The following is a 26,603-nucleotide window of genomic DNA, read 5'->3' as shown; positions in this document are numbered from 1 at the left end:
CATGTATTTGTTAAAGAAAGGACAGTTTGCATTCTGTTTCTGTTCACTTCCTACATATATTCCCACCATATATTCGCATCTCTCCCCTCACCCTGCAGACAAATATTTACATATTTATTATCATCATGCTTTCCTTTCACTATATCAGTGTTTTTCAACCTTTTTTGGGCAAAGGCACACTTGTTTCATGAAAAAAATCATGAGGCACACCACCATTAGAAAATGTTAAAAAAATTAACTCTGTGCCTATATTGACTATATATAAAGTAATTTTTCAATTTTTCCCACAGCACACCAGGCAACATCTCATGGCACACTAGTGTGCCACGGAACAGTGGTCGAAAAACACTGCACTATATAATATTATATATATATATATATATATATATATATATATAAATAAAACCATTGCTTATTAATATATAATAAGCACATTATTTTCTTCCCAAATATGTAAGCGCTTCATTCGGGGCGGGGTGTGTGTGTGTGTGTTTCAAATAAGCCAACAATTGTGCAGCTAGGAAAGTGCTAAAAGTTGGAATTCTAATTCTGTTTACCTGGGAGTAAGCCCCACTGAATTCAGTAGAATTCACTTCTGAATAGACAAGCAGTGCTGCAATGATACACACTGAACGATATAGGATTCGCTTCTGAAGAGATGCGTGGAGAATTGGACCTAAATTTATTACCTATCTTCTTCAATACAGATCAGGGGATCAGAATCATATTACAGGTTGCCATGCAGAGTTATGTTATGATTTAGCATTTTATCTTTCAATAAAAATACAAGACATGCACTGAATTAAAAGCAAACCAAATATGTTCAGTCTGTGAGTTAAACCAATACTCCTTTTCATTCATTCAGTCAAAACAAAATAGCAGTAGAATATTGTTAAGCATTCTCCCATGTTGTAATAATTACTTTAATTTTGTTTTGCTTTGATGCCCCTATCTGTTAATTCTGTGGCAAGCAGTTATGATATATAAGAGAATGGCATTTAAATATGTGAGAATCACCTTTTGACCAAGGGAAAAAAATCAATCAGTTAACAAGGAAAATCATGAATTGGAAGGGGATTCTGGTATAAAAATATGAAGTGATACTGAATTTGAAGATGATTTTGACTTTGTAATTGTATAATTTTGTTAAGAGTTACAATAGCCTTTAATCTTGCATGCTCTCTCTCTCTCTCTCTCTCTCCAAAACTAGCATTGTGATAATGCCAATACAATAAAAATGCACAAGGAAATCCAAATCCAAAAGGGATTTCTTTACAACGCAATCTAATAAAGGTTTATGCCTATTCTAAGTCCCACTGTGTTTAATAGGGCTTACTCCTAATAAGTGTGTGTCATGATTGCAGCTAAGGCTGCAGTTGTAAACACACTTGCATAGGGAGTAAGCCTCATTGAAAGTAGTTGGGCTTGCTTCCAAGAAAACATGTATAGGATTGAACTACTAGAATTTTAATAAAGTACCATAAAAAACTTAAACACCAAATCCTATAGCAGAGATGGTGAACCTGTGACCCTGCACCAGCTCCAGCCAGCATGACCAGTGACCAGGGGTGATGGTAGCTGTAAGCCAACAACAATGGTGGAATGACAGGCTCCCCACCCATAGCACAGATCCCTTTCCACCCAGTTCTGTTCCATTACATTATCGTCCATGTACTCATAGTGTGAGGGATAATATATATAGTAAGAGGACTTATTTTCTTTTCTTTAGTTTGTGTGCAAATTCCAGAAGGGTAGAACGTGACACTGAATATCACAGTAAGCAGTAAGGCCAAATTAGAAAAAGAGCATTATCATTAAAATATAAAACATACGGCATTGGGTTGGAGCTCATTCTTGTACTTTACACACATAGAAACACCTTTACCCACACACCCACATTGAACAGCAATAAGAAAACACTTAATTAGTTTTTTTAAAAAAAAAAATGCATGCAAGTTAATTACTTTCTATATTCATTAAGAATACAGATAAATGTCTTTCCATATATTATTGAAACTCGATGACCTAGCGAAAGAGAAATATTATCAGCTATATCTCTGTATTTCACAATGTAATTAGACAATACAAGATAATCCGTTAGGCTGGGATTCTAACCCCAATCATCTGGGAGCAAGCCCCATTGAATTCAACAGACTTCCTTCTGGGTAGACATGGTTAGGATTGCTCTGTTCCTTTGTTATTTAGTAGGGTGGCCAATCCTCCTTGGAAAAGGGATCTAATATGGGGAGAAACTCCACTGAAAGAAGACAAAGCTGCCTCCATCATGATACACATATTCTCACCACCCTTTCCTGTTCTGATGCCCAGTTGCTGACTTTCTGGAAATGCTAGGACAATAGCATTGGACTATTCTAGTCTTATTAGGATACAGTTCTATACCAACTCATCTGGGAATAAGCCACATTGACCTTAATGGGATCTTAGTTCTGGGTAGACATGCATACAATTTCATTGTTAAACAGAATGCAAAATTTACTGAGGATCCACAGTACTTCTATCCTAGGCTGCATCAACAGAAGTAGTGTCCCAATCAATGGAAGTCATAATCCCATTCTATTCTGCCTTGGTCAGACCACACCTGGAGTACTGTGTCCGGTTCTGGGCACCACAGTTTAAGAATGATATTGACAAGCAGAGGAGGGGAACCATGATGCTAAAGGGCCTGGAAACCAAGCCGTGTGAGGAATGGTTGAGGGAGTTGGGTATGTTTAAGCCTGGAAAAGAGGAGACTGAGATATATGATAGCCACCCAGGGGCGTCGCTAGGGGGGTGCGGTGGGGGCGGTACGCCCCCGGGCGACAGGGGCGAGAAGCGGTGGGTGGGGGCGAGAAGCGGCGGGTGGGGGCGACAAGCGGCGCCCCTCCCGCCACTCCCCAGGCAACACCGGTCACCCCGGGAGCAGCAGCGCTGCACGGACGGGGTGCTCCCTCGGCCGTGCGCTGTTGCTCCCGGGACGACCGGAGTGAGCGGCGGCGCATGGGGGTGACAAGCGGCAGCCCCTCCCGCCATTCCCAAGCGCTGCCGCTCCCTCCGTCACCCCAGGAGCAACAGCGCACGGCCGAGGGAGCACCCCGTCCGTGCAGCGCTGCTGCTCCCGGGGTGACCGGCAGCATGGGGAGTGGTAGGAGGGGCTGGCGCTTGTCAGCCCCACGCGCTGCCGCTGGCTCCGTCCCCCCGGGAGCAGCAGCGCACGGTGTGTGCGGTGCTGCTGCTCCTGGGACAACGGAGCGAACGGCGGCACGTGGGGGTGACAAGAGGCAGCCCCTCCCACCATTCCCATGCGCTGCCGCTCCCTCCGTCACCCTGGGAGCGGCAGCGCACGGCCCGACGACGGAGTGCGCCTGCACGCGCAGGCGCACTCTGTCATCGGATCGCCGCTTCCACAGCCTCCTTTTGAGCCGGAGAGCTTAAAAGCGAGCTCTTCGGCTTAAAAGAGGGCTGCAGAAGCGGCGCCGGCACCCCCGGAACTGCCCTGGGGGCGGAGCGTCATGACGTCACAATGTGATGTCACGACGCCCCGCCCCCGGGGCGTTTCCTTTGCCGCCCCGGGTACCGCGGAGCCTTACTCCGCCACTGTAGCCACCTTCAATTATCTAAAGGGCTGTCACATGGAAGATGGAGCAAGCTTGTTTTTTCGTGCTCCAGAAGCTAGGATACAAATCAACGGCTTCAAGTTACAAGAAAGGATACTTTAGTTGAGATTCCTGCATGGCAAAGCTTTGGAGTAGATGATTTTCAGGGTCCCCTCCGACCCTACAGTTACATGATTCCATGACTCTTTTCAAAAACTCTGCTAAGAAATCTGGCTTTCTCAGTTTATTGTGTTACCTCAGTTCATGATTAATGCTGTGACTGGGGGGGGGGGGAGAGCACACTAAAGCAGGTAAGAGAACTGAGTTATCACTGATTAAAGGAACGATTATCCAGCTATTGTAATCTTACATGATGTTACATGACAATTACTGTTTGTTTATTTGGCTACTAGGCTGATAAAATGTAATTGCTGCTACAGAGGACCGGCATTTTATCTCATGACAAAAATGAATGGTGTAAACAGCATGGATGCAGCATGATTTATTATCAGGCAGGGCCATTCTTATATCTAGCCCATCTCAACATGTAGTGGCGTATGTGTCCAGCTCTGTCACTCTGCTGCATACCTGCTGGCTTGTGATATGACAGGTTGGGCTGTAATGCCAGAATACATTATGACATGATTGGATGCACACTTATTTAGCTCTCCTAGCTGAATACTGACACACTCAGGTTTAGTGTTTTGAAGAAGGCAAATGTTAATTCCTGTAGCTGTCAGGGATACAGAATGAAAGCAAAATCATAGCCTTGTGGCTTGAAGGCTTCACTGAACGCAAATGGTTTAAAGAGAGTAAGAGCAACAGCTTTCATCTTTTCTTAAGGATGCACTTTTAATTGAAATGATCTTGGAGTTTATCAACAAAAAGGTCTGTTTTCAACTCCGTTTCAAATGTCAATGTTCATTTTAAAATTATTATTAGGGGGAAATCTGCACAGAGTGTACCTAATTTATATTTTAAATCACACATAAAATATTTCTAAAGGGATGCATCATACATACAAATGACTGCCATTGTATTGTTAGCTATATTTATAATGACTTAGCATTGATATCAGATAGCAGCTGCCAGGCACCTTCCATCATGCCTGAATATAGCTACAGCTGAGCTGAGAGCCCAACACCATCCATATACCAACTGCCACCACTAAGGTCACCAGAGTGACCTGATGAACCCTACCTCCTGAATTTTGTACCTAAGAACCAACATTTGACTTTGCCTTTTCTCTCATCACTCCCAATCCCCTTTTCATTTGTGTTGAGTGTACTTTAGACTGTAAACCAGTGTCTGCCGAACTGATGTTTTGGACCCCAGCTTTCATCAGCCATGCCAGATCGGGGTGATAGGAGTTGTAGTTCACAACATCCAGAGGCTGCAAAGTCCCATCTTACATACAAATCCTTTATTCGACCGATAGTCAGAAGGAAGAAAAACATTTCTCAATACAAAATTATAAAACTAAAAACATCAGAGGGATACACAATTAAAAATTAAAAATAGGACAGCACTAGTAAACCTCATACAGATAACCCACATCGAGACATTCGATTTTGCGCTTCCGACACTTGAGTGCCAGGAAGAGGAATTTAGCCACAGATAAGGCTATTTTCCCAGTGGGCTTATTCAGCAGATATGCTACCTGCCTTTCTCTTAAACGAGAGCTAAACTGGGATAAATATGGGGCTATGAGATACTGCCTTAAATCGTTATAAAAGGGACAACTCAGTAGAATGTGTTCTGTGGATTCTACCTCTCCTAAAGCACAATGGCACGTTCTCTGATCATATGGAACTCCTCTAAATCTTCCCCTCAAAACCGCCGAATCAAGAACGTTCAGTCTGGCCGCAGTGAGAAGTCTGCGGTATTCCACATAGTGGATATCCGCCAGGTAACAGGCTGGTGCAGCCCGATACACCTGCTCCCCCAGAAACATCCCAGGTTTCACGCGGGCTATGTCCTCTTGTCTGGCGATATCCCCCAATCTCTGAGCAATCACTGCTTTAGCGTGTTTATAAGTCATGGACTCTATATAGAGGGAGGACAGTCCGCACTTCTGCACTTCCTCCACCACCTCCCCTTCCCATGGTGATTTAAAATTATCCTTCAGTATCAGGGGGGCCAAACCCACCGGTCTAAAGCACAACTTGAGCCATAGCCATAATTTTGCCTTCAGGGCCACATACCTAAAGGCTTGGCAGCCGGTCTCTAGTCTCATGACCGCACCCGCAACGGAAGGGGGGATCCTGAGAATGGCCCTAAGGAATTGTGACTGGATAGATTCCAATCTTTCAAAGTCTCTACGTGAGCCCAAAGCAATGCCCACCAGTAATAGTGGAAGGACTTTCATTTGGAAGAGTCTCAGGGCAACTTCCACTGTTTGTGCCTGTTTCTTGGCATACAGGGATCTAATCAGCAAGGCTGCTTTAGATGCATTTGTGGCTATATATTCTCTGTGTGCCAAGAAAGACCCGTTTGATCGTACTACCTGGCCCAGGTATTTGAAGCAGCTAACCTGCTCTAGGGGAATACCATTAATCGACCACGAATGGAGTTTCGGTCGAGCAGCAAAGACCATTATTTTGGTCTTGGCATAATTAAGTTGGAGCTCATGTTGGATCTCGTATTCATGAAGTGCTCGAAGCATCCTCCTCAGCCCAATGGGGGAAATAGCTAAAAGGGCAGCATCGTCCGCATACAGGAGGACATTCAAAGCTCGGCCTGCTAATTTTGGAGGATGGAAAGCAGCATTGGCCATATGAGCCACTAGCGAGTTAATATAAAAATTGAACAGGGCAGGGGCAAGCAAACAGCCCTGTCTTACCCCCCTAGTGGTGGCAACCGGATTGGAAACTAACCCCTTATTATCTAACCTAATTCTCAAGAAAGTATTTGTATGCAGGTTGATAATCAGGAGAAGAAGACGGCGGTCGATAGATGTCGCTGCCAGTTTTGTCCATAGCTGGTTCCTGGGAATTTGGTCAAAGGCTTGCTTAAAGTCAATAAAGGCGACATGGAGAGCTTTTGGGCCTTTGCCAGCATACTTGTCTGCCAAATGGTTCAGGATTAGAATTTGGTCTGTTGTCGATCTTCCAGGGCGAAAACCCGCCTGTTCCTCTGCGATGATATTGTTGTTCTCCATCCAGGTCGTTAGTTTGTTGAGCAAGTATCTTGAGTAAATCTTCCCAATAACGTTCAGCAGGCTGATTGGCCTAAAGTTGGCCGGATCAGTGCGCGGACCTTTCTTGTGTATTAATACAATTAGCGCGGAATTCCAACTTGGGGGGAAATTTGCTGTTTTGTTAATATAAGTATAGAGTACTGCTAAGAGTGGGCACCACCAATCCTTGTTGGCTTTGATGGCATCAATGGATATAAGGTCATCTCCAGGTGCCTTGCCTGCCTTAAATTGGTCTATAAGTGTTTCCACTTCAGAGCAGGTAACTGGGTCCCACTCAGGCAAGGGGCCCAATTCTATCCTTCCTCCGCCAACAGCGTGGGCTGCATATAGGTCGGAAAAGAAACTTTCCCAGGTGTCGGCTGAAATTTGGGGTTCTATTCTTGTCAATGGTCTACCCAAATATTGGGAAATTAGGTGCCAAAAGGAGGAGGGATTTCTATTCTCCGCAGCTTTTAAAAGGTTATTCCAATTATTTCTTTCTGCCGCAAGCTTCTTTTCCTTTAATAATGCTTTATATCTTCTCTTGAGGTTCATAAGATGACTACTAGGCAGGGGATCATTTGATGCCCTATATGCCAAAAATTCATTATATAGACAGTTCTTGAAGTACCTACATTCCTCATCAAACCATTTTTTATGAGAAAAACGGTTACTATTCATTACCGGGGCCCGTGCCATGGTTGGTTTTAGCAGTTCTACTAAGTTCTCATATATTGGCAGTGGCTCTTCTGCCTGGATAAGGGAGTCCCTTGTCACTTGAAGTTGGTCAGACCAAAGGAGTTCATTTATCCGTCGAGCCATTTTATCGGTCCATTTTAAGGCAGTAGGCCTCATCTGCAACTGATCGTTTGTTAAGTGCACATGGGAATACGTGACCAGTTCTCCAGCCAGGTTCAGGGAGAGTTCTAAGGGGAAATGATCACTTTCCAGTCTCGTTACCACCCTAAAGTTGGAAATTTTAGGGATCAAATCTAATGATGTCCAAATAAAATCAATGGTAGAGGCACGGGAACCTGACCAGAAAGTAAATTCAGCTGGGTAATCAGAGCTGAGAGCTCCATTTAGCAGGTAAAAATTAAGAGCCAACAAGGTTTGCCTGCATTTAAAGCCTGCATATGTGGCAACACTGTCTTTAAAATTCCTGGGTAAAAGATCTGTAGTTATAATGGGTAATGATGGGTACTTCTCATATTTAGTAAATAAGGATTTATCATTATAGGACAATCGGCCATTAAAATCTCCTGCGACCAGGAAGGTGGCTTCAGGATATTTCTCAAGGAGAGTTTCGAGTGTCAGTTGAATTTCCTTCCATCTCTGGTCGACCAGGTTTTTCTTGTAAACTGGGTACAGGTAAACATTGATCACCACAAACACTTCCTCTGCTATTTGTAGCTTTACTCCTAGCATGAATGGCGACTTAATATTGATTTGTTCTGCCTGGAGATTTATGGCCAAAGAGACAAAAATAGCCAACCCACCCTGCGGTCTACCAGGTGATGAAGGATCCTGCTTCGCACTCAGGTAGAAGCCCTTGTACCCTGATAAGAAGAAATCCTCACAAGCCCATGTCTCTTGCAGTAAAAGGATGCCGCTGCCTTTTATATAAGCGACAAAGGATGGATCCATCAACTTAGATTTAATACCAGCTACATTCCAGGATAAAAATGTAAGTGTCCTCATGGTCTCCCCTTCGGGTCATGCTGACCCTTGCGGAATCAGCGCAGAGGAATCCACCCGGGGATGCATGCTACGAGGAGCAGCAATAGGCTGAAAGAAAGAAGTAATTGTAGATTGCTTGCCAGTCAGATTCTGGGCGCCACTTGCCGCAGCAACAGTCAATGACTGGGGCTTATTTGTTGGTAACTGTGGGGATAGGTCTTGGTGCATGGGGGTATCACTTAATGACAGGTCCATAGAGTCTGCATTTAGGGTATGCTCTATAATTGAGGAAGATGGACCTTTTGGGTCTACGGTTGTTGAGGGGAACATACAATGCATGGCAGGTAGGGGGCATCCTTTTCGGTTTGCCTCCAAAAGGGCGTTCAACCTTGCCACTGCCTCAGAGTTTGACCAAAGGGCTGTCGAATCTCCCACTGTATCCTGAACTGACTTGGCATCCATACGAAGTGTGCAGCCATTTTGAGGATTAGAGATCATTACAGCAGGATTCACTTGGGTTTGTGTAGGCTGGTCAAGATTAGGGGAGGAGTTCGTCTTATTTATATGAGCATGATCCTCTGAGTTACGGAGACAGAGTAGTAACTCATCCAATCTGTCTGTTATCTCTGCTCGTTCAGGTTTTGGCAGGTGGGAGAAAGATAAAAGTAGTTCATGTTCTATGGAGTTCTCCAGATGGGTGGCCTTTGTCAGTGGGGGAAGGGGGGCATCAGTCCAGCTGATTAGATCTGTGGCCAAAGAAGTTGAAATTGTGGTAGTTGGAGGGCCCTCAGGCTTGACTACTTTCTTTTTGGGCAAGCAATTAGGTAAAAGAGGGCAAATCTTAGTATTAGTAAAAACTCTTGTAGCAAAGATTCCGAAGTTAATTAAAGTGCTTCTTAAAGACATAATAAATGCAGGGAACTTTTTGGATTCAAAGGAGAGCAGGACTCTCTGCGTATGAGACCTGCTGCTTATGTGATCAATATATTTCAGATCAATGGAGCGAGGATTTACCCCCAAAAGTCTGGCTAGATGCCTCCTTGCATCGTTCTTGGAGTACCAGTTAATCACCTGGCCTCTGAAGGGGCAAACAGTTAGGCAGACTTTAGTAGCTTGCAGAAAAAGGTTATGAGAAGATATAGACAGTTGTTCTTCCTTGATTTGTTCATTCTCATGTTTGCAGGCGGCCTGAGAAATTATGTGAGGTAAATCAGGTGCTCTGGGCATTTGTATAGTCCTATCCTCAGGTAAGGCATCTGGAGGACTGTCTTTACCTTTTAAGGATACAAGTGTAATAATCTTCTCTAGGGATCCTCGGATGTCTCTTATGAATTTAAAGATATAGTCCACTGTTTTGGCAACTAGGTCTAAAGTAGTCGAATGTTCAAATAATATATCAGAGAGGCAGCTTTCTCCTTCTCTAATGCAGTCTTTCGGTTGGATACCAGAGATTATATCCTTTTTAGACCTTTTTGATTTAGTGGTGTTGTTGCTTGAGGGGTTAGTGAGCAATTTATCAAGGGATTCTTTCAGCATAACATCCTCGTCAGTCATCTCTGCTAGCGGGGAGAAGGTGTTTGAAACTGGGATATTAAAAATATCCTTTGTTTTCCCAGGGAAAAATTCACTAATTTTCGTTTGCTTGGCAAGAGGCAGGCACAACAATTCCTCTATATCCTCTATATCCTCTGATTCTCTGGTACGTTTCCCAGTTCCTCTCCTCTTATCAGCAGGGCTGCGCGGTTGCTGAGTCATCTCTCTCTTCACACAATCGCCTCAAAGCTTCAAGGTCAGTAGATATCTCCCACAATAACGAAAGGAATCCCCCTAATTAGTAAACTAAAAATGCTAAAAAGTGCTATGGAGTGCCTAAATTTTATCCAGCTTCTATGCTCATTAAAACAGTCTTTAAAAGATAAAAACAGAGAGCTCACGCTGACTAGGTGCTGTTCGCCATCTTGCTGCCCCGGAAGTCGCAAAGTCCCATCTTCACTATACATTTAAAGCAGTATTATACCACTTTAAGCAGTCATAGCTTCCCCCAAATATTCCTGGGAGGTGTAGTTGGCTAAGGGTGCTGAGAGTTGATAGGAGATGTGTATTCCTCTCACAGGGCTATAGTACCCAGAGTTCCCTAGGAAGAGGGGTTGATTGTTAAACTACTCTGGGAAGAGTACTCTGTAAGAGGTGGAGGTGACTTCCATAACAAATAATAGTAATAATAAACTTATAATTAGATGAAGAATTATAATTTTGAAGTCTGCTCTTATATAGCAGTCATTCAGTATGACTGAGACCACATATCCCCATCAGTTCTGCAGAATGTGAAACTCCATGTTCCAAAGGAAGGGATGTACGGAGCTTTCTCCTCCCTTGAAGTGAACTTGGAAGCCCTGTACATCTAAATTTCATGTGGTTTTTTTTTTAGATTGCAGGGGACTCTTGACTGATGTTGTGCAGTACAAATATAGCTGCTCAATGTCTTCCTTTTGTTTGTTTCTTATTTGCTATGAAAGTTCAATTATTATTTGATCCCAAAACAACATTGCTTTAAGTGACAGAAATCGAATGCCTATTTTAAAAAGGTTGACTTTAAAAACAACAACTCCAAATTATCTTTCAAAAAGAAGTAGGAGAATTTCAGTGATATACTAATTGCACAACTGTGTGCTTTTTTGTTCAATTTCTATAGTTTTGACAGTCAACCATGTTAATTGTGCCTTACTCTGCTTCTTAAATGCATAAGGGTATAATTTTTTTTGTTCAAATGTTACTGAATTCTAACTGAATTCCAGCTGAGTTTCTCTGTGTATGGCAATTGTTACAAAGATAATTTCTGTCTCAAGAAATCATGCAAACACCATCACATACGATGAGACCACTTGCATCTATTTCAACATGTGTACATGTGTTGAAACCGATGTGGGATGTTGTAGAACCAGCTCACTGACATGGAAGAGATATTGGCTCTCAGATTCTTGCCTCTCTGAATGATTGAGATGTTAGATTCGCATAACGTGACAATTGTTGATTTCTCTAACAAACATTCTAAAACCGGCTATTTGCATATCTGTTATGGATATATATTATTTCCCTGCCTCTAATTCTTCCAATTCAGCGGAAGACTTTAGAAAATGAATACCACAGAAAGTCTCTTGGCAAAATAACTAAAGAATTTGTAATTTCTGAGCAGCACTCTCTCCTTATTTCCCCCCAATTCTCTCTTGCTTGCTTTCCAAAGGTATACATTAGGCTTTTAATGATGCATGAAGATGAATCCCAGTTGTAAATGCATGAGACATCCATAATATTGTGGAGAACAAATAATTAGTGTTTTGGAAATGTGTGTTCATCTCACAAAAGCAAGCTGCTTCTCCTCCTTCCTGTTTTGAAGGCAATAGCCTGTGTTACATGAGCCATCTGCAATTTCATGGACAGGTGCAGGTTCAGCAGCACTGCTCCAAGCTTGGATTCCAGAGAAAGTGGTAGATTTGCTCATCATTACCAGGCAATCAGCAGAGTTTTTCTAAAACACACCAGAAATGTTTTCTTAATAGAGTTTTTCAATAGAGGATTCTATCCATATGCATAGACAGTATCCTACTCTTGTTAAACAATGGAGCTCTTACCCTCTTACCCTATATATTTGGAGTAGGAAGTAGATCAAATGTTTTGAAATCACAGAGTTGGAAGGGACCACAAGGGTCATCTAGTCCAACCCCCTGCAATGCAGACATCTTTTGCCTAACGTAGTGCTCAAACCCATGATCCTGAAATTAAGAGTCTCATGCTCCAGCGACTGAGCTATACCAGCAGCATTTTATCATCAGTATTCTGTCTTGTTGGAGGTATATATGTGCACAGGTCACTATATTTACCTTCTTTGGATTTCTCATGCTTAAATAGTTGTTGCATTGTTTTGCATCCTTTATTAAAATCTGATGAATTGCTTGTTGACATTTTAAATTGTCTGGTTGGTTTGTTGTTCATAGGGCGTGCAGTATTATTTATTGATGTTCAAAGATCATTGTCACTTGCCTCACCCCCTGGTGGGGCTCTGCCTTCCTGCACTGTGTAGCACCACAGAACTGAAATCCATATTTGATCAAGGCCAGGAATGGAAAACCTATGCCCTTCCAGATGCTTTTGGGGTACAGCTCCCATCAACCACAGCCAGTGACTAGGGATGATGGAAACTGTAGTCTGGGAACATCTTGAGAGCCACAGGTTCCTACCCATGATTTAGGTTTGGTGAATTGTATTGGTGGTATTAGAGCTATAGTCCTGATTATGGTTCCCTTGGTTGAAGAGCTTGTAATTCATTATACAACTCATATTTCTAGCAATTCCATTTCCAGCCTACTTAATCAGGGTGCTTGCTTCACTTCCTATCAAATGTGATAACAACCATTTATTTTACCATGAAAAAAGGGCATCTTCCAGTAGACATCTTGTAAGCTGAAGTCTGGAATTTAATAAGCTCTTCAAATTGGGGTAATCCATGCAATTAAACCATAGAAATTATACAAGGTGTCCAAACAGGAGAGGTCAATATACAGATCTGTTTTCAATTGTATAGTCAGCAAGAAGTGATTTTCTTTAATTGGATTTCAAACTCATTGTGACCTCGCAATCTGAAGTGATGATCCAAGCCACTAATTAGCTGGCATAGCAGTCCTTTTAGTAATTCTTCTGATATATTCAAAGATCTGCAACAGCTTCCAATCTGAAAGCCTGGTTTGTATCTTCATGTGGAAGTATAATCGGACATATAATTTCTGTACTGGGACATTTTGTTTCTAAAACCTGTCCAGAATGATCTTATTTGTTTATATGTGGCTTTGGTAACTATCTTTACTGGGGATTCATAGAAGAGGCTTCTGCTCTTGATCAGTTTCTTCTTATCTAGTACCAGGATTGGAGTAGTTATCCTCTTTCTGCTTTTTCTCAAAGACATGCCACAGAGACAAATCAACCCTAAGTGGAAATTTGCTGAACGATTCCTCTTCATACAGCAGTGCATTTTTAATCCATGGTATTATTTTCTTTTTATACTACATAGAACTATATGAACTCCCCACTCTCTTTAAGTCTTTGGCATGCTTACCAGCCTGATAGTGGCTATTGCCGTAAACACTTGCATAGACCTAAGTGTATAAAACTGTTGTGTTGGCCAGAAGTACAGTCTATTTTGAAGAGGAACCACACAACATCTGGCTTCTTCAAGTGCCCCTCTCACCATAGAAACGAGATGACAAAATTCCATATCAGAAGCACACTGTTTTGTTGAAAGGTTCTTTGCAGGGTTAATGTCAGGAGTTGGCATTGCTGGGTACCTGTTAAGGTCCATATTTCAGCAGGAGGCCTGCTGCATCCTGGTCCTGGTGTTGTTTCTTTTCCCATTACCTTCCTGAGGGAGGAATAGGAACAACAGCTGCCACCCTTTGCACAACAATCTGAGCAGCAGTGGGAATGCAGACTGGAGATAGAAGGAAAGCAGATGGGTTAGGAAAGGATTCCCTTGTGGTAATCTTGACTTACCTGCCCACCAAGTCTGGAACTGACACTGGCTTTTGGGATGTGTCTTTTAGGCTAGCTACCTCCAAGGAGGCTTTCCCTTAGTAAGGATAAAGCAAGCAGTGTCACTTTCCTGCCAGGAGCACCAGGACGTGTAGTTTTGGCCACAGTCTTTGGCAAGAAGTACACTGTGCCTTTTGCTTCTGCCTTTCCCTTTGTCTGTCTGAAGGGACGTTTCTTGGTTTTCAGGCAGTGCCGGTTATGGCTGTGGAGCACATTCTCCTCAAGTACCATTGAGGTGTCTTATACCAAGTTAGACCACTGGTCATCTACTGTCCATCCCACCTGTACCAGCTGTACAGTGGTTTATCAGTGTGGAGGAATATATTAAAACCTTTTTTTATTACAGGGATTTATTTTAGGTTTACTTTATTGTTGCTAGTTTGGTTACTTTCTATGCTGTGCTATTTTTGTAAATTGATGAGATGTTTTAATTATTTTTAACAGTAAGCTACCCTGAAAATAATTTATTCTTAAAATACAGCATCTAAATATATTAAATTATCAATCAAACAGCTTATGGAAAAGCTGTAATAAATGAGAAAGAGTAGGCCCCTGACAAAATTTTCCCTTCCTTCCCACCCACGCTGTTCTTTCTGGAATACCATGGGTCAACCTGGAACAAACAATTTTCAATTTCCTTACAAGTGATTTAACTCATTTTACCATCAGAACCCTCAGTTCCTTCAATTGATATTATATATATATATATAATATATCAATATTGATATATTATATATCAATATCAATATTGATATATTATCTATCTATCTATCTATCTAATCTATCTATCTATAGATATATAGTTTTACCTTGGAAAGGGTAGAAATGTGTGTATAAATAGTTTATACACACAACTGTTGTCAGTTGGTCTCTCTCAATTTTGTTTTATTTTAACATTGAATAGCTAATGAGTTTGTAGATCAATCTGCAATATTGCTGTTAGTAAAGGTGAGTTTACCATTTTTCCATATCAGAAAACGTATCAAAATAGTATACTGAAGTAGCAACCACATGAAATAAATTAATTGCCTCCTTGTCATATCAAAGGAAGCAATTCTATCGCAGAATCCACCAGGATCATCCACTGGATATGTGGGTAAGGCAGAAGGTTCTTGGTGGTGGTGTGCTCTCCCCATCATCAGTATAGAATGAGATTTGCTGATGTATCTTCTCAGCCTGGCTCAGCAATGATGAATCTGAAACCCATGTGAGGCTGTATACTGTTTTAACCCTGGAATAAAAAGCCTATATAAATTGTGAAAAAGAGCAATCCCAGAGGAGGGGCAGACAGGAGGGAGGGAGATTTAGGGTGGATCCTAAGCCTGTTCAGCATAGTCACATGGTTTGGGAACCCAGTGTAAATTAAACTGTTAAAAGTGGGGGTGGGGAGCATAATTCCAACTCTATTTAAAGGTTTGTTTTCCCTCTGCCAGGCTTAGCCCTAGCTTAGACAGCTCCAGAAAATCTGGTGTACTTTACTCTGTCTTAACTTCAGAGTACACCAGCTTCCTGCATATAGAATTGCCCTGTGAGATTATAACATAACTCAGGAGTACATTCACTTTGTGAACAAGTGGCAAAAAAAATTCTAATCTGTAGAGCCACTCTGTCTTGATTTGCTAATTGTAACCATAGGAAACTCCTGTCTCCCCCAAAGAGAAGACAGCACTGCTTTCCCACAACACCACATATCACAATACTTCTATGCTGCAATGGCAGCATAGTTTAAAAGACTGATGACACTGAGGGGAAGAAAGGGGCATCGATTGTAGAGTTGATAGAAGCAATATTGACTTTGGTGTGGGTTGTTTCCTAGTGAATTAATCACTGCCTACAATTAATTCCTCCTGATTGTTATTAATTTAGCAAGAAATGCTGTAAGTTTTGACTACTGTTCCATAATCAATACCCACTGAGCAGAAAACAGAATTAGCTAGGAATGGAATAATATTTTAAGATAGGCACATCTTTCCACTCCACTACCAAAATATTAAACTTTTGACAGGTTCATATCTCATTTTTAATTGTAGCCTGGAGTGCTTTATCCTAAATGCTTCACAATAACATAAGAACATGAACTCATGGGCATGAAACTGCACACATATTTTCTTCAGTAAGCAAAGATCATCCAATAAGAACAGCCTGTTTTTCAATATGACTTGCTATTTGCAGTTGCCACATGTTGGGATCACGTAATCTTTTGTTAGTTTGGGCCCATCAAGGTGATCAATTCCACAGCCAACATTTGTTAGCCAAGTAGCAGTAATACACCCACCCACCCACCCACACACCCTGATCATGCCCCCAAAGAGATTCAACCCCCACATTATGTTCTGCTGCTCCCCCACTTCCTAAATTCACTGCTACCCACCATTGCATCCTGCTATGCTACCCAATATTCTGAATTGAAGGCATGTAAAGAAGAAAGAGCAGTGCACATATTCAAACATGGGGCAGCTTTCAGGGTATCACTGTGCTCATTTAGAAATGAAAATCATTTTTACATGTGTGCTTGATAGCAACATGATGGGTAATCATTTCCAGACAGGTGGCAGGCCAGCAGCAATGGATGAAGTGACAGCAGGTGAAACCAGTAGGAAGAGCAAAGTTTCCTCCCATTTTATTTTAAATATTTATTAGCCATCCTTCATCAAAATATTCCAGGGTGGTGTATGGAAGTGTGAACAAAATTAATCTGCACAACATATAGTTACAATTTGCAACCACTTCACAATTACAATTTGCAACCAACAAAGGCATAAGGAAAGATTAGAACTTGAAACCTAAAAAGAGAATGGTACCTAATTTCAAAAACCATCTACCATTTTAAATACCTGGACAAATAAGGTCATCTTCATTTGGCACCAAATAGTTTGTGCCGCTTGACCCACCTGGATCCCAAACTCTTGCAGGCTGCATAGAGACAATCACATGTCAAATGATGTTGATGAACCCAAACAAACTACATTTCATGGTGTCCTTACTCTGGGACAAGTAAGGAAAATTGCATGCTTGACTAAAGTAAACAAAACACATGTGAAAACAGCCAGTCAGAGAAGGGTATCTGTGCTGCATGATGTTGGGAAAAATACCATACTATCAATGCCACATTCCCATGACTCCCACATTTCCAATGTTGCACAGACACAAAATCTGTGGAAGGCTTTCTTTTGTCACTATCACTAGCCCTTTTCACATATGTTATATCTTAGAAGAGCGACGAAGACAGATAATTGACACATATGAAGCTAATTTATTGAAATTTAAGTCGATACAGTTTATGGAGTCATCCTGATCTTCCTTGCTAGCTAGGTGTAGGGAATCTCTGGCGGGACTGATTTCTTCTTGTGCTGTCTTCAGTGGATATTGTGAATATAAAGTTTCAGTGGCCTAAATCTGATACCTGTATTTATTATCTTAAGTGAGATGAGTCTTTCCCCCCTTGGGCTATTGGCACCCATCAGCAGTGGCAATTAACCAATCATATTGGAAAGAAGGGTTCATTACCTATTTATCTTTTGTGTAAGCTTGCAAATAAGATATTTCTGGAACTAGTTTTCTCTTTTAATCATGACCTTGGTCTTTATCAGTTAATTGGAGCTATTCTGCTATAACTTACACTTCTTAGACAGTGTACCATTATTTCAGGCAATTAGTCGCAACACCTGGTAAAAGCTGTCCCATCTCTTTGGAGTGAGGAAATATTCTTTAATGAAATGAATCTCCATAAGAGAGATAAAACTTGGTTTGGGCTTTTGTGCAAGCTGGCTGATGACATGTAATTTGGACAGTGTATAATGAATCTGATTAGAGGAAAGCAGGGCATGCTTCCATTTTTGAGTGTTTATGATTTATGTGTATACATATTGTAATGTATAAACCTGTATGGTTAACCTGTGACAAAAATCGTTGCTGGCTGTGAACAAAAAGAAGCAGCAAGATGGATCCTGATCTACCCTCTCTTGCTGTGTCACTTGCAGTCAGTCCCTTGGAATTCAGCATTAAACTGTTTTGTTAGTTAAAGCTGAGATTTCCAAAACCTGGGCAAAAGGGGGAACCGTTTCACTAAAACTGGGGAGCAGTTAGAATATACTAATGAAAACGTGGATCATTCCTGCAGAATGCTTTGCTTGTTTTGCCAGGTATATGGTGGCCATACGTCCAGGAACTCCCAGACATGTTCTCTTTTGGGGGTCCTACATGGCCATCTGGGAAACTTTTACATTTTAAAGCAAATGTCCTGGATTTTGGGTTTACCTTTTTTTGTTGCACGAGTGGCTCTGGTTCAGGCTTGGGCTCTGGCTCTGGCTCCGGCTGTGGCATGGGCAGCTCGGGCAGAGGGGCTATAAAAAAGCTCAACAACTTTTTGCGTCTGGATTTTTACCTCTTAAAATATGGCAGTCGGGAACTGTAGAATATTAGATGAAGGAATTTAAGAGATATGGGTGCAGGAACTATGGTTTGCAAAGATTTGTTTACTTTTAACAATATTCAGTTAACTGTGGAGTCTTCCCATTTGTGTTCTCCAGCAACGGGTGTTCAGAGACACAACAAGTCAAATATTGGATATTAAATTTGTCTAATTCTCCTTTAAAGCCATCCATGTTGGTGGGCATCAGTACATCTTGTGGTAGTGAATCCCATAATTTAACTATGTACTGTATAACATGGCATGGTCACCTAATATTTTGTACCAAACACACATTACTTGGCCTGTAATGAGACAAAACCCCGCAAGCTAAGTATAATAATGCAACACAAAGCCAAAGACATCTGTACTTGGTATGCACTGTTCTTTAGGAAGATGCATCAATTTGCTAATTTCATGGACATAAAAGGTAGCAGCATTTTTTTTTGAACTCATAATGTTCTGAAACCTAATTGAGTACACTGACATGCACTAAAAGATTTGTGTACTTTAAAAAAACCACTTAAGTGCATTAGTTCAACAGCTGAGAACCCGAGGAAGGCATAAAAATAATAATTCAAAGTAATAATAAACCACGACATTCCCATGACCTCATGCTTTTGGAAAGTACTACTGACACTTTACATTCATTTGCAATGATAATAGAGATGTTACTAAAATGGTATAGGGATAGTTAGAATATCATCCAGATACTGGACATTATTTCTGTTGACTGTGAAATACCATGCTTTGACCATTTCATGAAATCATATAATTTTAGAGTTTTAAAGGACCCATATTGTCCAATGCGGGAGACTAAAGGTTCTCTAATGAGCACCCATAATATTATCTACACATATTATCTACATAAATAAGAGTCTTCATGTATACCTTGGTGGCTTATAACAGAGTGCATGAGCAAGTGTTGTACTGAAACATATTCTCCATTCCCCCCTCCCCCCCAATAGATTCTTGTCCTTTGGAAGAGGCTTCTATTTTTCTTCTTTTTCACAGGGCATTTTAATCCCCTTTCCCCCCACTGAATGTTGGTCGGTATGGGATTTGTTTGTTCAAAGGCATTTCTAACGCACTTTTCATAGTAAGAAGCTATTCCAGGGTGGGAAACAACAACATCTATATAAAATAGGGTTGTCATATATCAAACAGTGAAAATTCGGACAGAAAAGCTGTTGAGCTTTATTGGCAAAATTGCAAAAACAAAAAGAAAATCCAGATTTATCTGCTGCCAACTGGGAGAGGGAAAACAAATTTGGAAATTTTCTGATCTGATTTAAGTCTGAATAACAAGTTTAATCAGTAAGACATTGAGTGAATCCCAGATAGGATTGCTTCCTAGTGCCACAAATACAAAGACAAGATGACTCTTGTAATGTGAGCAGGAACTAAAGTGATATAGAACTGGTTGTAGGGGTGGGGGGTGGAGAATCAGTTTTGGGTGACATCAGCAGGGAAAGGATGCTAAGGGTATCTAATGGGTTGCAGTTTTGTATATAGTTTGGTACAACATATGGCTGAGTGAAGTTTGATTCTTTTAATACATTCTCTGTGATTCATTTGCAATCTTGCAAATGCTACAAGTCCTGTGCATACCCTTGGGGCTCCACACAACTAAATTCTGCTTAGAATTAACTCATTTAAATTAATGATCCTGAGTTAACCATATCCACTGATTTCAATAAGTCTACTATGAGTAGGATTAGAATTGCATACTCTCATATAGATAATTTGCATAGGATTTTATCATTGTATTCATATTTAAAAATATTTTTTCTGCCAAAAATATAATGTAAATTTTATTTTCTTCCCTGCTTTATTGGCTGAGGTCTTTGTGATAACATTGTAAAAGTTTGTAAACTATGTATTGTGTATTTCTAGTTACAGGTAGGTAGCCGTGTTGGTCTGCCATAGTCAAAACAAAATTAAAAATTAAACAAATTCCTTCCAGTAGCACCTTAGAGACCAACTAAGTTTGTTCTTGGTATGAGCTTTCGTGTGCCTGCACACTTCTTCAGATACACTGAAACGGAAGTCACCAGACCCTTATATATAGTGAGAGAGTGGGGAGGGGTATTAGTCAGAAGGGTGGTGGGAATGGGTGATTGGCTGATAGGTGTGGAAAACCTGTTGATGACTGTTAATGACTGCAATTGGTCTTACTGGAAAAGGCAAGGCTTTGTCATGTATAATGAGATAAGAATCCAATGTCTTTGTTCAGACCAGGTCTCTCCATGGTTTTAAGTTTGGTAATTAGTTTCAATTCAGCAACTTCTGTTTTCAGTCTATTTCTGAAATTCCTTTGTAATAAGACAGCTACTTTGAAATCTTGTATAGAATGTCCTGGGAGACTGAAGTGTTCTCCTACTGGTTTCTCTGTCTTGTGATTCCTGATATCAGATGTATGTCCATTTATCCTTTGGCGTAGGGTTTGGCCTGTTTGTCCAATATAGAGAGTTGAAGGGCACTGTTGGCATTTGATGGCATACACAATGTTAGAAGATGAGCAATTAAATAGTCCTGAGATGGTATGTTTGATGTTGTTGGGGCCAGTAATGGTGTTGTATATTTCTAGTTGAGGGAGCTTCCCTGTTGTACATCATTTGGAAGTTGAAGGCAAATATTTAAAAAGCTTTGAAGATAAGAGAACAAAACTGTTTAATACTGCATGGCTGCATCTTTCATGTAAATCTTGTTCAGGTTTTTAGCCCAAGGGATACTTGCCCCAAAGCCATAGTTTGGAAATAAAACAAATGATCACTTACAAAAAAAAACAACCCATGAAACACCTATCACAGGGTGACAGCATGAAACTATATATTCAAGCCATGTATGAAATATCAGACACACTGATAAATCCTTAATGCTTGTATGCATCTCTCTTCCAGCATCTCCAAAGTGGAAGTGAGTCAGTAAATATGTATTTACACATTGTACTTCAAGTGTTCAAAGTATTTAATGCACATCTTTCTAAAATCTCTATTAAAGCATTCCTGATATAGATCAAGGACTGAGCGTTTGTATCAGTAATCCAAAAGAAAACCAGAGTGGACCTGTTTGTAATTTTAACTCAGTATTATACATCTACTTCTAACAGTGGAAGATTCTGAAGGGTTAAATTCAAGGTCATAGAATTGTAGAGTTTGAAGGGAACCCAAGGGTAATCTACTCCAAGCCCCTGCAATGCAGGAATCTCAACTAAAGCATCCATGACAGATGGCCATTCAACCTCTGCTTAAAAACTTCCAAGGAAGTCCACCACCTTCTGAGGGAGTCTTTTCCACTGTCGAACAGCTCTGACCATCAGAAAGTTCTTCTTAATGTTTAGTCAGAATCTCTTTTCTTGTAACTTAAAATAATTGTTTTGGTTCCTAGCCTCTGGAGCAGGAGAAGACCACCTTGCTCCATCTTGCATGTGACAGTCCTTTAAATTTTTGAAGATGGCTATCATATCTCCTCTCAGTCTTCTCTTTTCCAGGCTAAACATGCCCAACTTCCTTCCAGGCACTTGATCATCTTGATTGCATATATATTTTCCAATAAGAGAGAGAGAGAGTGTGTGTGTGCACGCGCGCAACAATGTGGCTTTACTTCCAGTTGCCCCCTCCCCCATTCAAAACCCCAAAATCTGCTTGGAGGGTTGAAGACTCTTCTGGAACAGATTTCAGGGATGCAGGAGGCTTGAGGGTGGAAGAAATCTGAAGTCCTGTTACCCAAGCTGGTGGACATCATTGGATGTCATTCATAATCTTCGTTTAGTCAGAATGTTCAGATACATGTGATAAATAGGAGCGTATTCTAACTATTTTTGGATGAGGGCATTGTCAATGGTGCATTTCAGGCAGGACTTTGGGAGAAAGGTCAACCAGAATAAACAGGACACCATAAATGCAACAGGGCTAGCTTATCACTCTTTGAGGAAAGTGACATAGTACATGCTCCCCCCTAAAGAGGGTACCCCTGAAAAACCACCTGAAGAAAGTGATGTATTACACATTGTCAACTGATAAAAGCCACTTTATAATCTTCAGTCATTCATTCTTTGTGAATCCAAATACCACCTATTCCAAGAAACATCAGTTAGTTATTTCTAAAAATATATAAAACTGTGAAATGCTAAAACCATCCGTATTTTTTAAACTGCACTCAACTTCTTTTTTCAATACAAATATACTGCATAACAAAAGCTTAAACTACATCATTGTTAAGGAGCTGCTTATTCTGTAGAGACTTGTGTTATTTTGAAAGCTACCTGTGATTCAGGAAATGTAAAACGAACATTCTGCCCTGAAATATTTCATGAGCATACTGTGATTATATAGAGAGAAGCATTTAAAGCAGATGAATTGTGGTTTATTTAACCCAGTCTTCTTGGTATGTAATTAATCCAAATGTGCTAACAGGTTTTTGTCTGAGTTGCATAAGGAGGAGAAATATTCATTAATTCCTTTCACTGAAATTTAAATTTAGCATTTACTTGCACCCTGAAATAACTACAGAGTGCATTACTTCATAATGCAACATTTCTGTTCCCATTAAAAGTTCCTAAAATAAAACCTCATTTTCCCCCACCCCCGATGAGCAATTCTTACATGCTAATATTTAAGTTTCAGTTTCATAAAGAGACTAGGAGGGACTGTTTCATTCCTTGGAAATTACACAAAAGAATATACTTCCATTCTCAGGGTCAGATCAGGCCTGATGGCAGCAGGCACTGTTTATTCATGAGCCTGCCCCATTCACAAATAAAATTGTGGTCTGTCTGTGTGTGTGTGTGTGGTGGGAGGTCTGTGTTTTACAAGAAATGAGGTATTTAGCTGGGAGGAGCAGTACTCTCACCTACATCCTTCCCTAGCTCTCTTATTTCTGATGTTTGTTTTCCTACCTAGGTTCAAGATCAGAAAAACCCAATCTAGGCGAAAAGTGCATGGATGAGTTCAAGTGAAAACCTTTATTTTAAAAATCCCTCAGTAAAGAAAGGACATGGTGTTGATCCTACTGTCGCAGCACACCTTAAGTTGATGTGGTTGCCATGGTCCTTGTGACTGCCACCTACCTATTAAAGATCACTCCCCTAACAAAATTTCGGACTGCTTTGCATCAGTACACAATTGGGAGAAAGGAAGTTGAATCCAGAGACTATACTCCTTAAATCCAAAGGAAGAATGGTACTGTCAAAGCCAGGGGTCAGCAAACTAAGCTCGCGGGCCAGATCAGGCCCAATTGCCTTCAGGATCCTGCCCACAGACTGTCCTTGGATCAGCGTGGGAATTCTGTTTGTTCAGGCTGTGCCATTTTTTCCTGCACCATTTCACCCCCCCTCTCCCTTACACACACTGCAGCGGCGCCTCCTCCCTCCCTCCTCTTGGCTTCTCTCCGCCCTGCCTAGAGGAGGAAGGGGGCTAGGCTGAGCTGGCTGAGTGCCATTTTAAGCAGCCCCTCTCAGAGCCAGCCTTTTCATGCTGCTCATCTTCCCTCTGCCGCCACTGCTGCCCTGGTGCTCCTGTGGGCCAGAGAGCGGAGTGGATGAACTCGCTCTGCCTACCCACGAGAAGCAGCAGCAGTGGTGTTAGTGTTGGTGGTGGCAGCCCCTGGGAAGGTAAGCGCTGGGGGTGGGGGAGTGGGGAGGAGGACTACTTGCCCCCTCGCCTTTTCTTCCAGCTCCCCCCCTGGTGCCGCTTCTCTAGCCCGCCACAAGGTCTGAGGGACAGTGGAACGGCCCACAGCTAAAAAAAAATTGTCGACCCGTGGTGAAAGCCAAGACTCACCACCCCATGAAGATAGCACTTAGAAACTTCAGTAGTATGGAAATAGATGAATAAAAATAATAATTAAGAGATGTTTGCAGGAGTGGCTGGAGTGGTGATGCAGTGGTGCAGTGTTGCTATCCCAACAGCAACTGTGATGGGAGAGAAGGTTGGGCAGCAGTAAGGGCAGGTTGGAAGGGCTCATTGGCAGAGCCAATCTGGTGCTCCCATCAGTGTTCCTGTGCAGCCACCATCTTGCTTCCCACCTATTCCGGTAATTGGCAGTGACGCCACTAGCAGGAGAGTGACTACACTCCCCTGCCCAACTAGGCTGCCCACTCCTGGATGTTTGCGTGTGTATCAATGCACTTGCAGCCTGTTGCTATGGAGGTCTGTGGATTAGGAGCCACAGTGAATATGAACATATATCTGCTTTTGTCAGAGAATTCAAGAGCTTACTTAGGTGCAGAAATCAGATCATAAATATTACTTTGGCATACTAACTACATAATAAAAATGGCAAAGGTTGAATTATGGCTCATGCACAAGTTTATGTGAATTATTATTCCATAATTTAAATCTATTCCGCCTTGCTGCATATTTAAAGAAAAATGCAAAGAATGAAAATGTAAAGTGAAACAAATACTGTATTCAAAAGAGGAACTTCTTGCTAGCAGTTTATGAATTGAGGTGATAATGAATTTTGCAACACTTAAGATAATCTTTTAAAAATCAGTATGAATTAATAGTAGGGAAAACGTGTTAAGATTAATATGTATTTGTTCAGGATGGTACAATATATTTATTGCTAAAATATAAATTTTATCAAAGAGGGTTTCCCCCCCTCCCAGATAAGACATGTGCACCACATAAGATAAAACAGAATTTTAGGTTGTTAATGGTTTAAAAAGTGTTAAGGTGACACTTCAGAGCTACATTACAGAATCGTACCATCTTTGTATGTCTCTGTATTAAGATAAATCACTCTGAATCCTCATGATTAGGGTTTTGCACTGAAATGGGCTATCAGACTAGTTTCCTGTTGAGAAACTTTTAGGTTAAAATCTTATACATGCTGACAGGGACCAAAACCTTGGAACTCATGGTGGCTTACTTTTGAGTAGACATAAGCAGAATTTCATGTTACGGAATATTGCAAGTATATAGACAATAGTATTGGATTTTTACATATACAGGTTTTATTTAAAATGAGACATACATGTACTTAGTTTTAGTCTCTGGGTATTTTAGTACCGGTAATTGCATTTAATTGGACATGAGTGGTTTGGGTTTTTTGCGCTTCCATTATAATATGAGTGCAGAAGGGGCTGACTGATCCCATCTGACCACTCTTCTACTAAGAATCACCGTTCAGTTTGCTTTTCCATTCATGGAAAGGCAATAAGCAATCAATTCCCATGCCAGTCCATAGTTTCGGGCAGAGAGCTGACATAATTTACACTGTGTCTGCTGGGGGGAGGAATGTTCCTTAGAACTCAGTGAGTGAAATATGATTATGAAGATTATCATATCCTGACAACCAGTCCCAAACTATGCCCTGAGATAAAAATACTGGCAACAGAATACTTCTGTGCTTATCTGTACACCTAGCCAACTCGCAACTGGCTAGTGAGTGGCAAGCAGAAACATACCCCATTCAGCCTTTGGGACTAGTGTTTTCACAGATTCCAGTCAATTTGGGGCTGCAGCCTCTAACTATCCCTGTTGAGATCATTGGAGATACTGATATATTCATTAAAAATTTGAATTGAATTGGAAATCCCCCATTTTGGGAGATAGTATGAGCCAGTCCAATACAAGCCAGAAACAAAACAAAACAAAAGTTTCTTAATGGAAGTGACCTCATATATTGGAATGTCATGAATATTTTTCAAATGAACTACATAGTAAATGCTACAGGGGGAAAAACCTTGCAAATAAATCTTCAGTGTGTGAACCTTTCCTTAAGTAATATTTGTTTAGTGCAAGGCTCTGAAGTTTTATTATCACCGTAATGTATACCTTTAAGCTGTATTTATTACCCGGGCTTACATGTCATCCAATATATGTATCCAAGTGGAACATTGCACTTGACATTCTTGCAAGATCTATGCATGTTATGCAGGATTCATTGTTATCTCAATTGATTCCACAATAAAGTCATCATATCTGCAACAGATATAATCTGTAAACTTCATCACACCCCAAAATCTTTCCCAAGTGTGCATGAGGAAACGTGCTTTACTTCATATTGTGGAAGAATAACACAGAGGATTCCCAGGAGCTCTACAAAGTTGGAAATAAAATGTTTGCAGTAATATCAAATGTTTAATCTTACCTATAAATTTTTAAGATCATTACCTCTCAAAGCGGGATTGAAAATGAAAATGGGTGTTCTAAGC

Source organism: Lacerta agilis, chromosome 4 (assembly GCF_009819535.1).
Source record: "Lacerta agilis isolate rLacAgi1 chromosome 4, rLacAgi1.pri, whole genome shotgun sequence".
Lineage (NCBI taxonomy): Eukaryota > Metazoa > Chordata > Lepidosauria > Squamata > Lacertidae > Lacerta > Lacerta agilis.
Note: the sequence above shows the minus strand (reverse complement) of the source record.